The sequence below is a fragment of the Mirounga angustirostris genome, unplaced genomic scaffold (genome assembly GCF_029215605.1).
Source record: "Mirounga angustirostris isolate CCGP_5_RB_7025 unplaced genomic scaffold, mMirAng1.0.hap1 SCAF_2, whole genome shotgun sequence".
Classification (NCBI taxonomy): Eukaryota; Metazoa; Chordata; class Mammalia; order Carnivora; family Phocidae; genus Mirounga; species Mirounga angustirostris.
The window spans coordinates 193,352,084-193,366,544 of record NW_026991710.1 but is presented as its reverse complement, the minus strand read 5'-3'; positions in this window follow the sequence as shown (position 1 = coordinate 193,366,544).

Below are 14,461 nucleotides of genomic sequence, written 5' to 3'. Positions count from 1 at the left end.
CCTCTGTGCGCACGTCTCTGTGTACAGATTTCCCCTTTTATAAGGACACCGATCACACTGGAGTTGGGCCTAATCTAAAGATCTCATTTTAACTTGGAAACATGTAAATAATATGCTATTTCCAAATAAAGTCACATTCTGAGATATTGGGGGAGAGGAGTTGAGCATATCTTTTTGTGGGGGGTACACAGATCAACTCAACTTTTGTGGGGGGTACACAGATCAACTTGGTGCAACAGACCAAGGAGTGAGTCAAGCAATAAAATTTATTGCATGTCTCTTAGAGATCATTTCCACTGTCTGTGTTTTAATGGTGATAAAATTGAGGTCATGAAGAGAGAAAAAAATTGTCCAAGAAGGATTTTTAGAATAGCACTAGATGGGGGGCACCTGGGTGGCTCAGTCGGTTAAGCGACTGCCTTCGGCTCAGGTCATGATCCTAGAGTCCCAGGATCGAGTCCCGCATCGGGCTCCCTGCTCGGTGGGGAGTCTGCTTCTCCCTCTGACCCTCCTCCCTCTCATGCTCTCTGTTTCTCATTCTCTCTCTCTCAAATAAATAAATAAAATCTTTAAAAAAAAAAAGAATAGCACTAGTTGGGTCTTGGCTAGAAACAGGTCTTCTTGATGTGCAGTACAGTGCTTTTAAAGCTTTGCTGTAAAGGCCACTAAACTTTACTTATCCTTTAGATTAGTGCCTCTAAATCACTGGGTTATGTAGTAGCTTTGAGTCTATGAAGAAAGCTTGTACCCTCTCCTCAGAAGATGGCAATGAGCAGAAATGAGCTCAACGTTGCCCAATTTCAAGAACCTCTTTGTACTCTGTCTCTAAAATCCTTTCTCTAAATGTTTTCTTGAGTCAGATAATCTTAAATATGTTTTGGTGCCATGTAAAAGAGTTTCAAACGGTCTAAAATAGCAAGGATATTATGTTGCCTTTAGGCTATGAAAAAATGCACATTCACCAGGGTGGAAATTCCCACTTCTGGATTTCTCACCTAATCCAGGGGTAGTCTGGGAAGGAAAGAGGCTTTTTTTTAGGAACATGATTTCAGTCACTAATCACCTCCCTCAACTTTAAGGGTCAGGGAGACAGCTTGTGTATGGTTCTGCATTGATGCACTGTAGAAATACTAATAGAGAGTTCACAAACTAAAGAAGAGCCAAAAATAAGATTTTCTATGTTGGTTTGCACACAGTGGATTATGTTGTCCAAAGTCCATTATTATTTAAATGAGATTCACATTATCTAAGTGTTAAACTATATATAAACTTATGTTTCAAAGTAGGAAAGAATACCATGAGAGTCACTCAGAGACATGGGTGTTACATCTGGGGTTTTATTAAAATTTAATGTTTCTGGCTGCCTTGCTCTGGCTTTGAGCATTGGCGCCATCCTGATGTGATAGTTCTCATCTGCCTTGTTCCTCAGCAGGAGCTTTCTGCTTTGGAAGCCTGGGGTATACAATGTAGGGCCTCCTGAAAGCTGCGTGCTGGGCCAGGATGCCTTCCAAATCCTAGCATGTCAATATGCTCTCGCAAACATCCCTGCTCCGCAGCTTACATTATTATCAAATAGCGACAATGATACTAAAAGTGTTCTGAGCAAGGTGTTCCCTTTTTAGTGTCTTCCCTTTTCCAAATCTCTTCTTCCAATGAATAAAAAAGAGAACTCCATTCCCTGGTGCCACCTGTGACCTCTCTTCCTTAGAATAAATTTCTCATGCAATCAAGAGTTCCTGCAAGCTCCTGGGCTCTTTTTGAATGGAAATTAGGCAAAATGTATTTTGATTCTTCTTTAGATCTGTAGGTAGTGGTGAGTGTTGGATGTAAAACTCCCTGATAATTTTTCAATCCTCATTTCATATCTTTTTATAACACAACCTCTGACACTTTTAAATTCAGAATATTGGCATAATTCTGCTGGTGAAACATATGCTTTGAGCATGAATTTGGATGTCTATGCCTTAGGGAATACTTTTAAACCTATCAGAGATTAAATTTAAATACAGGTACTGGCAAGATTGCAATTACCATTTGAACTCAGACAAGGAGGCTAATTTGGCAGCCAACTGGGGACAGAAAAAAATTGTTCTAAACAATCAAATTTAAACAAGTAGTTTAAATAAGTAGTTCCCATCCTTAAGTGTACTCCTGAAGGTGTTTATAATTTGAATCACTCTGACTTTGCACTTTTATCCTTCAGTCTAACCAGCCATCCTCCCTAGAGCAACCACACATATACTGTTCATGGAGTGCACTCTGCCCTTGGAAAGAGCGAACATGCAGAGGGCCTGTGGCCAGAGCATACGTGTTCACCCACAACCTCTGCAGCAAGCAGCCTGGGAAACCAGGTCGTCACTGCTGTAGCACTCAGCCCAGAGCCCTCGGACTGTGGTCATGAATGGCCAGCTTCTCTATTTTTTGTCCTTGCTTTTTTTTTTTTTCTAGTTTTATTTTTTAATTTTTATTGTTATGTTAATCACCATACATTACATCATTAGTTTTTGATGTAGTGTTCCATGATTCATTGTTTGTGTATAACACCCAGTGCTCCATGCAGAACGTGCCCTCTTTAATACCCATCACCAGGCTAACCCACCCTCCCACCCCCCTCCCCTCCCCCTCCCCTCCCCTCCCCTCTAGAACCCTCAGTTTGTTTCTCAGAGTCCATAGTTTCTCATGGTTCGTCTCCCCCTCCGATTTCCCCCCCTTCATTCTTCCCCTCCTGCAATCATCTTCTTCTTCTTTTTTTTTTTTTCTTAACCTATATTGCATTATTTGTTTCAGAGGTACAGATCTGAGATTCAACAGTCTTGCACAATTCACAGCGCTTACCAGAGCACATACCCTCCCCAGTGCCTATCACCCAGTCACCCCATCCCTCCCACCCCACCCCCCACTCCAGCAACCCTCAGTTTGTTTCTGAGTCCATAGTTTCTCATAGTTCGTCTCCCCCTCCGATTTTCCCCCCTTCATTCTTCCCCTCCTGCTATCTTCTTCTTCTTTTTTTTTTTTTTAACATGTATTGTCCTTGCTTTTAACACAGGTTCAAGTAGATAAAGCTAAATAGGCTCTCCAAGCCAACCGGGTGGGATTTTTTACATGAAGTCTATGCCCCCTATCCCCTTTTTTAACCTTTTACTTTTCTTGGATTCTTGTATTCTCATAATCCAAAGTGTGGAGCAGAATGATTGCAAGGTTGTTTGTCTTATTTCTGATCTCTTCCAGGCCACAGCTTTTACCAAAATACAGGCTATGAGTGTTTCTTAATTTTTTTTTAATACTTATATTCCCTATGTTATAAAAGAGTTTCTGAGTTTTCCAAGAGTTCCTGAGTTTTTCCATTTGTGTGGCTCTCAACTTCCCACAGCCTGGAAAAATGTGGTTGCCATTATACATCTCATTGATATTTGAAATTGCCTGATCCTGGGTTTTAGTTGCCTGGTTGTATCTGCTTATTGGTACCTTGTTATTCCATCTTGAATTCCTGGCTTTCATCTGATGTTCATATATTTACTATTGCTATGCTCTCCTGATACATGGTCTACCACCTTACTGCATCTCTCTACTGTAAGGTATCTCAGGTATCTGTTGATAGTACTTCTCAATCTTTAATACTAGTATGACCTACCTTTGGATCTTGCTGAATTAAACATTCTGATTCAGTAGATCTGGGTTGGGTTAATGTTCTGAACTTCTCATGGCTCCTAGCTCAAAGAGTACATTTTGAGTGATAAGATTTAAATTAGGTTTTTCAAACCTACAGATTATTAAAAAAAAAAAAAAAAAAAAAAAAGCCTGCTTACTTGGATACACACCACACACTCAGACACATGCATATGTGTGTATATGTATAAATTCATATGTATATTCAGAGGGAACATATATGAACAATATTCATGCATATATGAATTTCTTGGCCCCAACCCAGACATAGGGACAGTCCTGGACAAATCTATTCTAATTATTCCTCTGATAATAATCTAACCCCAATTACCTCTCAAGGTTTCTATCCCCAAATGCCATCACCTTGGGAGTTAGGTTTTCAACAAATGGCTTCTGGAGAGGAACACAGTTCATTCCATAGTGATAGGTGTTCTGCACCAAAGAGCATCATTGCAAAGGCCATCATACAACAGAGTGAAGCAGATAGGACCAGAGCACTAGGTTTGATTTCTTAACCTAGAGACTATGGAAGTAAATCACCCATGGTTCATTCCCCATTTGCCTTCACCAGTGTCAGACGTTCAAGGTCAGGAGGTAGGAATCAGGATCTCTCTATCATTGTTTCTAGATCAATATTCTACCACTCCTGGAAAAATCCCAAACCCAAAACTACCCATCTGAAGGTCATACTGCACCAGCTAAGTAACCTTATTCATGTCATTATGATCTCATCATTCCACCACATTGAATGAGATCTTAATCATTGGTGAGAGTAATATGTACATGGTTGAACTATCCCATATTGTAGCCTTTTCATTTTTTGACTTAACTTTTAGAAAACATTTTCTCTACCCCACTTAACTCTTCACTCCATATGATAACATCCCTGCATTAATTTTCTAGAACTGCAGGAACAAAGTACTGGGTTGACTTAAAATAACAGAGATTAATTTTTTCACAGTTCTGAAGGCTAGTAGTTGGAAATCAGTGTGTTCGCAGGGCCATGATCCCTCTGAATCCTGTAGATAAGGATCCTTCCTTGTCCCTCCCAGCTTCTGATAGCCCCAGGCATTTTTGGCTTATAGATACATCATTCCAATCTCTGCCTCCTCCTTAACATTCTCCCTGCCTATGTCCAAATTTCCCTCTTTTCATAAGGACACCAGTCTAAATAATGTCATAATCACAGGTACCAGGGATTAGAACTTAAACATATCCTGGGGAGGAGAGGGCAGAATTCAAAGCATAACAATCCCAAGCATATTATCCCCAGAAGTTGCCATGGCTCTAATAAAATTTAAAGTATTCCAGGTGCCATCTTTGATCTTTTCATCTTTCTTGATCCAATAAACTCACTTGAGTATTTCTTCCATCATATCCTAATTACCAAGTTCATTGACCCCAGTATTTTTGGAGAACTCACATGAACAAGCTGGACCATTTTCACTTGAAACTTATGATCAGAAAGGTTGGTGTAATGCTACCCTGTCTCACTATTATGTGTGCTCTCTTAGTGTTAGAATGACTATTTTCATTTCCACCTCAAATGTGTTCCCTCCCCTCCCTCAGCCTCATATTCAGTTGATGACAACTGAGAAATTTGTTGAGAAATAGAAACAGTCAGGTGATGAGAACTTCCACAGAAAGCCTACCAACTTATCTCCATTTGCCTTTTTCTATCAAGGCTATTTCCTCCAGTTGTTCTCTGCATCCTTTTCCTTTTCAAGTCTTTGGTTAACTCCCTTTTCTCATGAATATCTTGTAACTGAGTGTATGCATTTCCTGGGGCTGCCATAACAAGATACCACAGACTGAGTGGCTTTAACAGCAGACATTTGTTGTCTCTCAGTTCTGGAGTCTGGATGTCCAAGACCAAGGCGTGAGCAGGGTTGGTTTCTCCTAAGGGCTCTCTGTGGCTTGCACATGATACCTTCTTGTGCTGTCACTGGGTTTTTTCTGTGTGTGTGTGTGTGCACAGAGATTGAGAGAGAGTGAGCGAGCTCTGGTGTCCCTTCCTCTTCTTATAAGGACACCAGTCCTACTGGATCAGGGCTGCCTCCCCCCACCAATACCTCATTTAATGCACCTCTAAGCACAGTCATACTGGAGTTTAGGGCTTAAATGTATGAATTTGGGGGGGTGCAATCCAGTTCATAAAACTGCATCATTATCTTTTCATACAAATATGTTCAGTTTTCTCTTTGTCTCTTTTTAAAATCTACCCCTAACCCCCCCCCCCCCCACACACATATACCCTGGACAATGGTCACACATAATCTTAACTACTGCTGGCTCCTTTCCCATCTACACATTAAGTATTGGTTCTTCTTAGGGATTACTCCCAGTTGCTCTTCTTACTTGCCTTCTTTCACTAAATGATCTTTGTAAGGGCAAATAGAAATTAAAAGTAAGCGGGTTCATTATACCTGTTGAAAATAAGGATAGAGACTGTTCCTCCCCTTCCTACTTTTAGAGCATTTACTTTAGAAAACTTGTAAGTTCTTTCTCCATTGCTTTGAAGTGTATGTAAAGCTTTCAAATACGTAACTAGGCTTTAAAACCCAAGAATGTTTTTCTCAAGGACCTGAGAGCCATCTCTTTGGGATCTAAATAGGGAATATCCAGCCTCTACTTCTTAGTTCCTGATGATGATCGGAGCCTAATTTCAGCTGGAACCTGGCTCCAAGTTGCAAACTACTTTCTATCATAAAGATATGTTGAGGGGCACCTGGTGGCTCAGTTGGTTAAGTGTCTGCCTTGCGGTGAGTCTGCTTCTCCCTCTGTGACCTCTCTCACTTTCACTCTCTCTCAAATGAATAAATAAAATCTTAAAAGAAAGACAAGTCAAATTTATTTTTTCTTTGTATAAAGCCAAGTGACTAACACAGGTAGTCAGTCACCAGTTGCCGGTGAATTTAGGATGGACTGTGTGGTAAAGGGTGCTGTCATGTTCTCTTACCTGAGGGCTAGTTACTATTACTCTTGAGAACATTTGGGTAATGGGTTGTATTTCCTTAGCTTTATAAAAGGGTGAGATTTCCTTCTGTCTTTGCAGTCTCTCAGCTTATTACCTGTGATGATATCCTATTCAGATTTAATGCTTATGCAGTAATACAATTGTTTTCTTTCTTTTCTACCTTGTGGAGAAGTTTTCTGGGTAGGAGTGCATTTTGTTATTAAATATAGTTCTCCAACATCTCACCTATATTCTTAGTTTATGAAGGCTCCCAAATTTTATCTCTGGCCAAGATCTCTTTTCTTAGTCACAGATTCTTGAAATTTCTATTCCTATATCTCACAGATACTTCAATTTCAAAAAAACTAACCAATTATCAATGTCTGCTTCTGAATCTTATTCTCAATGATTTTTGTTGTGGTGGTTGTTCTGATTTTTGTCTTATCAGTGTATGGTACAACTATATAATGGATCCTGCTAAAAATACATTGTTCTACATTATTTTCTTATTTAATTTGCAAACTGTGTGTGTGTTGGGGGACGGGGGAGCAAATGTTCCAGCAAAATCTCTTGATGGTATTGCCAGTCAAGACCAACATAATTCCAGTGCAGACCTTGCCTTTGTTCTCTTTTCTGAATCTTAATAGTCTAAGGTACTGTAATTTTGCAAAGGAGCATTGCCATATTCCCTGCTTATTTTTCTTTGTCTATTTTTTGCTCCTCTCCGAACCGTTCTCCACTGCACAAGACTGATTCTCTTATAAAGGAAGAAGATTCATTTATTCCTCTTCTTAACATGGCAGTCTATTTGCAGAATGTATTTGAACATAGGGCAGTCTGTTTATTTTTTATTATTTTTGCTGGGCTTCTTATTAACATTTCAATTCAGTCATTTATTCATAACAAAAATATTTATTGAGGAAGTGCTGTATGTTGAGGACACTAGTTTTTACTGCAGATTGATAAACAACATTGAGTGCAGATTGATAAACAACATTGAGATGTAATTAATTTGTTTTCTTTGTGAAATTATTTGATAAAATTAGAATTGATTTGTCTCCTACATCTTCAAGTGTAAATCTGTAATGAAAGGCAATGCATTCCATACATTTACAACTTGTTGATTAACCATTAATCATGGCTAGGGCAGATGTGGCCAGGAGGGTGAGGCCACTTACTGGGTAATTAAATGTTCTTCTGTCACAGTAGTCAGGAAACATCACAAAGGGTTTTTTTTTCCTCTGATAAAAATACTTTCTTTTAAGTAAATAGTCTACTGCTTAACATCCTCTGGTGTTCCCAGAAAATGCATATGATGCAAAGCTAGAAGTTCAATTCAGAAGCATCAACTAGCCTACTAGCAGAACTCTAAGAATTCAGATTTTTCGGTGCCAAGGTGAAAGAGGTTGTAAAAACACTGTTCTATCACTGAAGGATTTTTTAATATGTAAAATTAAAATAGAAATATTGGAAGAAGTATAACAATGTGAATAACATTGTTTTAGGAAATGTTTTATCAATTTATATAATCAATAAGTATTTACATAGCACCTGGTGGGTTCTAGGTACTGCTCCAGGCATCTGCAAGACTTGTAGTACAAAAGTGAACAAAATGTGCCTTGTGACTCTTACATATATTCTTGGCATGGAGAGAGAGATAATAAAAATCATAAATTATGGTGATAAGGAGTGATGAATAACACAGTAGGGAGGGAGATAGAAAGTACGTGAGGTGAGGTACCTGACAGCAGGATTAAGCAAGGTTATCAGCTTAAGTTTTATTGCAAGATTCAAGGAAGGAGTTGAATAGAACTTGAGTGAATGGGATATTTGAGGACGAGTGTCCTATGGAAGGACCAGCTAGAGCAAAGACCCAGGGGTAGGAGCCTGGTAAGTATGTTTGAGGTACTACATAGAGCCTTGTATTGCTGAAGTGTAATGAGCTGGGAAGAGAGTATTAATAGGGGAAAGGTGGCAAGACAGATTACTTATGAGCTTATCAGTCATTAGGTCATTGTAAAGACTTGGTCTATTATTCTGAGTACAATAAGGACTCATAGGGTATGGAGCAGAGGATGGCATGCTCTAAAGTCACCTCTAAAAATGGTGACTTGAGCAGCAGTGATGGCTAGCGATGAAGGAAGAAACAAAGCAGTATGTTAGAGGCCACTGAGGCAATTCCAAGGATTGGTGATAATGAGGACAGGCAGGGTATTAGTGGTGGATTTGGTGATGACATTTGGTTTCTGGAGATCTTATGAAGACTAAGGCACCTGATTAGCTATTAGACTGGATGCAGATTATTAGATAAAAAACAGATTGCAAGGTTTTGGCTTACGTAATTGGAAAATTTGAGTTGATATCTACTGAGGTGGGAAGCTCCTATTTGTTTTGTTTTAGTGAAGGAAATCACAAGTTCAGTTTATTATTTCTTAAATTAAAGACACTTCTTGGGGGGCGCCTGGGTGGCTCAGATGGTTAAGCGTCTGCCTTCAGCTCAGGTCATGATCCCAGCGTCCTGGGATCGAGCCCCGCATGGGGCTCCCTGCTCAGCGGGGACTCTGCTTCTCCCTCTCCCTCTGCCTCTCTCCCTGCTCATGCTCTCTCTCTCTCTCTCTGTATCTCTGTGTCTCAAATGAATAAATAAAATCTTTAAAAAAAAATAAAGACACTTCTTGGATATTTATCCAAAAAAGTCGAGTAGGCAGGTATTCATGTCTGTAGTTTGGGAGAAAGTCTGAACAAGAGATGCAAATTTTGGAGTTAAAGGCTTATAGGTGGTATTTAAAATGAGGAAACTGGATGAGAATATCAACTGAATGAGTTTACATAGAGAAGAAACTGAGGGGCGCCTGGGTGGCTCAGATGGTTAAGCGTCTGCCTTCGGCTCAAGTCATGATCCCAGGGTCCTGGGATCGAGTCCCGCATCGGGCTCCCTGCTAGGCGGGGAGCCTGCTTCTCCCTCTGCCTCTGCCTCTCTCTCTCTCTCTCTCTCTCTGACTCTCATGAATAAATAAATAAAACATTAAAAAAAAAGAAACTGAGGATAGAGCCCTAAGGTGCTTACATATATGGAATTCAGGACAAAAGAGGAGAAATAACAAAGATTATAAAGAAAAAGGGGACGAGGAAAAGCAAGAGAATGTAGTGTTATAAATACTGTCTGATGCATTCAATGATAGCATTCCATGTTGATGAATATGAAGGATGATGACTAAGCTAAGTGTATATGGGGTTGATGGAATGGGGCTGAGGAGGCGGGGCAGGCTTCACAGGTGTGTGACCTCTATAGTTGCTCAAGGCCCCACCATCAAGCACTCAGAAGATCCCTGTGCTTGGTTTCATGCTCTGCTGTTACCATCTTGAAATTACAGATTTTTTAAAAAACATCTTATTTACTTATTTTAGAGAGAGAGATAAAGAGAGAGAGAAACAGCATGGGGAGGGGCAGAGGGACAAGCAGACTCCCTGCTAAGCATGGAGCCTGACGCAGGGCTTGATCCCAGGAACCTGAGATCAAGACCTAAGTGGAAGCCGGACGCTTAACTGGCTGGGCAACCCAGGTGGCCCACTGAAATTATATTGATTTTTAACAATCGTCCTTCCACTTGCATTTTACAAAGGGCCCCACAAATTATATAGGTATTTCTGTGTGTTGGGAGGCTTGATGATAGGAAATGTGGAGTAAGTATTTTGTTCATTTTTAGGATGTGTTTTGGGTATCTGATGTGCAATATAGAAACGGTTAACTTATTCACAGATGACTTAAAAAAATGGTGGTTCTCTTTCTGATTAAATCCCCCCATCATCCCCTGCACTGAGAGAGAGCTTCAGAATCCTTTCCAAAGAAAAAAGCAATTCCTAGTTGCTAAAAGACCTTGTACTATATGCTTTGCTCTGCCCATTCTTTCTGGATGGCAGAGGTATCTAATTTGATAACTACATACTTGAGAGATATATTTGGATTAAAATCTTCCCACCTCTGTTTGCTAATGCTATTTGTAACCTTGCAAAAATTATGTAACTTTTTTGAATTTCACTGACTTTATCCAAACAATATGATTTATATCTTCTAAGAGTATACCTGACAAACATTAAGTACTCATTAAATGGTAGTGATTATTATTTCTTGAAGAAAATTGTTCCATGTCTTCATTTTATCTTTTTTGAAATTAAAGAAAACATCTATATGTATACTCTAAATGATGACATTTTAACAAAATGCAAAATTTTATTTATTTATATACCAAAATATCTTTTTGAATAGGTAATATGTGCACATTGTATAAAAGAAAAATGGTACAAAAAGTTGAATTATAAAAGATTCTGTTTTATAGCCTTGCAGTTTCCCTCCCCAAATTTAACCAATGTAGCATTTTGCTATGTAGGCCCCAAGATTCTCTGCCTGTCAAAAATAGTAGCATACAAAATATACTCATGTGCACCTGAATTATTTTTATCATAGCATATATTAATGATTAAATCTTCATAAATATACAAAGAGATGCCTATTTTTTTTCTCTAAATAGAAATTTTTTATTGAGATAAAACAGGGGCCAGGAGAAAATCTTCAGTGGCTCACCAAAGAGTGTGTACTTTTCACCAAGAGAACTAAAAGTGAGAAATATTAGTGAATTCCCCAAAGAGCTCACAAAAAGACTCTAAGAAGAAGTTAGCAATAAATATCTGCCTGGTGCAAAAAGGTCAAATGCCAATTGGTCAAATAAAATTTCTTTTTCTTCTCTTTCCTTTTATCTGTTTTGATCCTGGAGAGGTTAAAAAAAAAAAAATCGTGTTTAGCCAGAGTACAAATGAGCACAAGCACAAGGCATAAAGAACAATGACAACAATCAAGTCAGTGAAACCCCATCTTCTAAGTGCTTAGTAGTCGATAAGCTAAAGACTGAGAAGGGATAGATAATACCCATAATATTGCACAGTTTGAAGTTTGACTATCGTTATGGTTTGATTTATGTCCCCCACCCCTATCCCCAAATTCATATGTTGAACTGCCAACCCCCAATACCTCAGAATGCCACTGTAGTTGGAGATGAGGCCTTTAAGGAAGCAATCAAGGCTGAGGTCATTGCGGGGAGGGCCCCTAATTCAATATGACTAGTGTTCTTAGATGAGTACATGGACAAGCACGGGGGGAAGACCATGTGAAGACAAGAAAACATGGCCATTTGCAAGCCAAGGAGAAAGACCTCAGAAGAAATAATACTGCTGACTTCTAGCTTCCAGAACTGTGAGAAAATCAGTCATTTAAGCCACCTAAACTGGGATTTTGTTATGGCATCCCTAGTAAACTAATACAATTATAGTGATAGAATTTACTGATTACTAACCCAAGGATAATTTGTTACCAGAAGGGACAAGGAAACTAACAGAACTTCTAATTTCATCCAAAAGCAAGGAAAGGACTGGTCTCAGAAAATACATTTAAAGTGAAAGTAGGAAACAAATAGTAAAGGGGATTGAGAATGGTATCTCATGAATCATGTCCAAACATGGCTGGCACATAAACTCACTTTGGGAGAACTGAGTACTTTATGATACTGACTTTCCCTGCTCTTATTTCAAGTCATCTGTATGTCTCTCAGTAATATCAAAAATGTTTTATGTATATTCTAACTGGCTTTAAAATGTATCTGTTTTTATAAATTGAGTCTTTTTTTCCCCCATTATACATTGAGGTTTTTTTTTTTTTTTTTTTTTTCCCCAGAATCAAAAATGGTCTGTATTTTTTCAATACAATCAGGTTCTGGAGTCATGGCATTATGAGTAATAACAGCACTGTAATTTATTAGATATGCAATTAGCTAGGAAGGGAGTAAAAAAACAAAAACACATTGTACCTGGGTTTGGATAGGAATTGATGATACCTGTATACTAAAAAGTATCTCCGTATGCACTGATTGAACAATAAACAAATAAATACGTCAGTGCCTCTCCCCTTACCTATGATCCTAAATCTTCATTGATAAACCACTATATCTCACATGGACTCATGAATTTTTTCAAATTTTTCCCTCTTTTAAAAAATATTTATTTTTTAAGTTGGGGTAGAATTGACATAATAATTATTTAAGGTATACAACATTGAATTGATACTTGTATATATTGCGAGCAAGAGTTAACATCTATTTCCATATATAGGTAAAAGATTTCTTCTGAGAGGAACCTTCAAGATCCACCCTCCTAACTACTTTCAAACATTCAGTAAATATTATTAATTATAGTCACCATGCTGTATATTGTATCCCCTTGAATTATTCATTTTACAATTGAAAATTTCTAACTTTTGACCCCCTTAACCAAATTTGCCAACCCCCTACTCCTCACCTCAAGGAATCACCAATCTGTTCTCTATATCCACTGCCTCAGTTTTTGTTCATGAAATTTAGGGGGAAAAAAAAAAACACAACAAAACCCTAAAAAACATTTTGGTGAGGTTATACATTATTTATCTTTCTCTGTCTTATTTCACTTAGAATAATGCCATCAGGATTCATCCACAGTGTTGCAAATGGCAAGATTTTGTTCTTTTTTTGTGGCTGCATAGTATTTCATTGTGTATATGGATCACATTTTCTTTATCCATGTATCCATCAGTGGACACTGAGGTTGTTTCCATGTCTTTAATATGGTAAATAATACTGTGTAAACATAGGGGTGCATGTATCTTTTCAAATTAGTATTTTTTGTTTTCTTTGAATAAATAAATATTCCAAAGTGGAATTGCTGGATCATATGGTAATTATATTTTTGATTTTTGGAGGAACCTTTGTACTGTTTTCCTTAGTGGCTGCACCAACAGTATATGAGGATTCTCTTTTCTACACATCCTTGCCAACACTGGTTATTTCTTGTCTTTTTGATGATAGCCATTCTAACAGGGAATGCTATAATATCTCTTTGTGGTTTTGATTTGCATTTCCCCAATGGTTCGTGATGTTGAGGATCTTTCCATGTCCCTGTTGGCCATCTCTGTCTTCTTTGGGGAAAAAAATGTCTATTTAGATCCTCCACCCATTTTTAAATTATATTGTTTGCTGTTTTTTTCCTGTTATGTGAATTATTTATTTATTTTGGGTACTAATCCCTTATTAGATAAATGATTTGTAAATGTTTTCTCCTTATCCATAGGTTGCTTTTTCATTTTGTTTACGGTTTTCTTTGCTGTACAGAAGCTTTTTGGTTTGATATAGTCCCCCACTTGTTTGTTTTGCTTTTTTTGCCTTTATTTTTGGTATCAAATACAAAAAAATCACTGCCAGAACTGGGGACAAAGAGCTTACTCCTTTACCCTCTATGTTTTCTTTTAGGGGTTTTATGGTTTCATTTATTTCATTTAATTCTTTAATCCATTTCAGTTGATTTTTGTTTGGGGTTTGATTGAAGAGACTATCCTTTTCCCTTTGTCTATTCTTGGCTCCTTTGTCATAATTTAATTGATTGTTATGCATGGGTTTATTTCTGGGCTGTCTATTCCATTGATTTATGTGTCTGTTTTATGCTAATTCCTACTGTTTTGATTATTAAGGTATTGTAATATAGTTTGGAATCAAGGAGTATGATGCCTCAAGCTTTGTTTTTCCTTTTCAAGATTGCTTTGGCAATTTGTGCTATTTTGTGGTTCCATATAAATTTTAGGATTGTCCTATTTCTATAAAAAATGCCATTGGGATTTTGATAGATTTTGCATCAAATATGTAGATTGCTTAGGTAATATGGATACTTTAACAATATTTTTCCAATCATGAGCACAGAACATCTTTCCATTTACTTGTGTCTTTTTCATTTTCTTTCATCAGTGTCTTACCATTTTTAGTATAC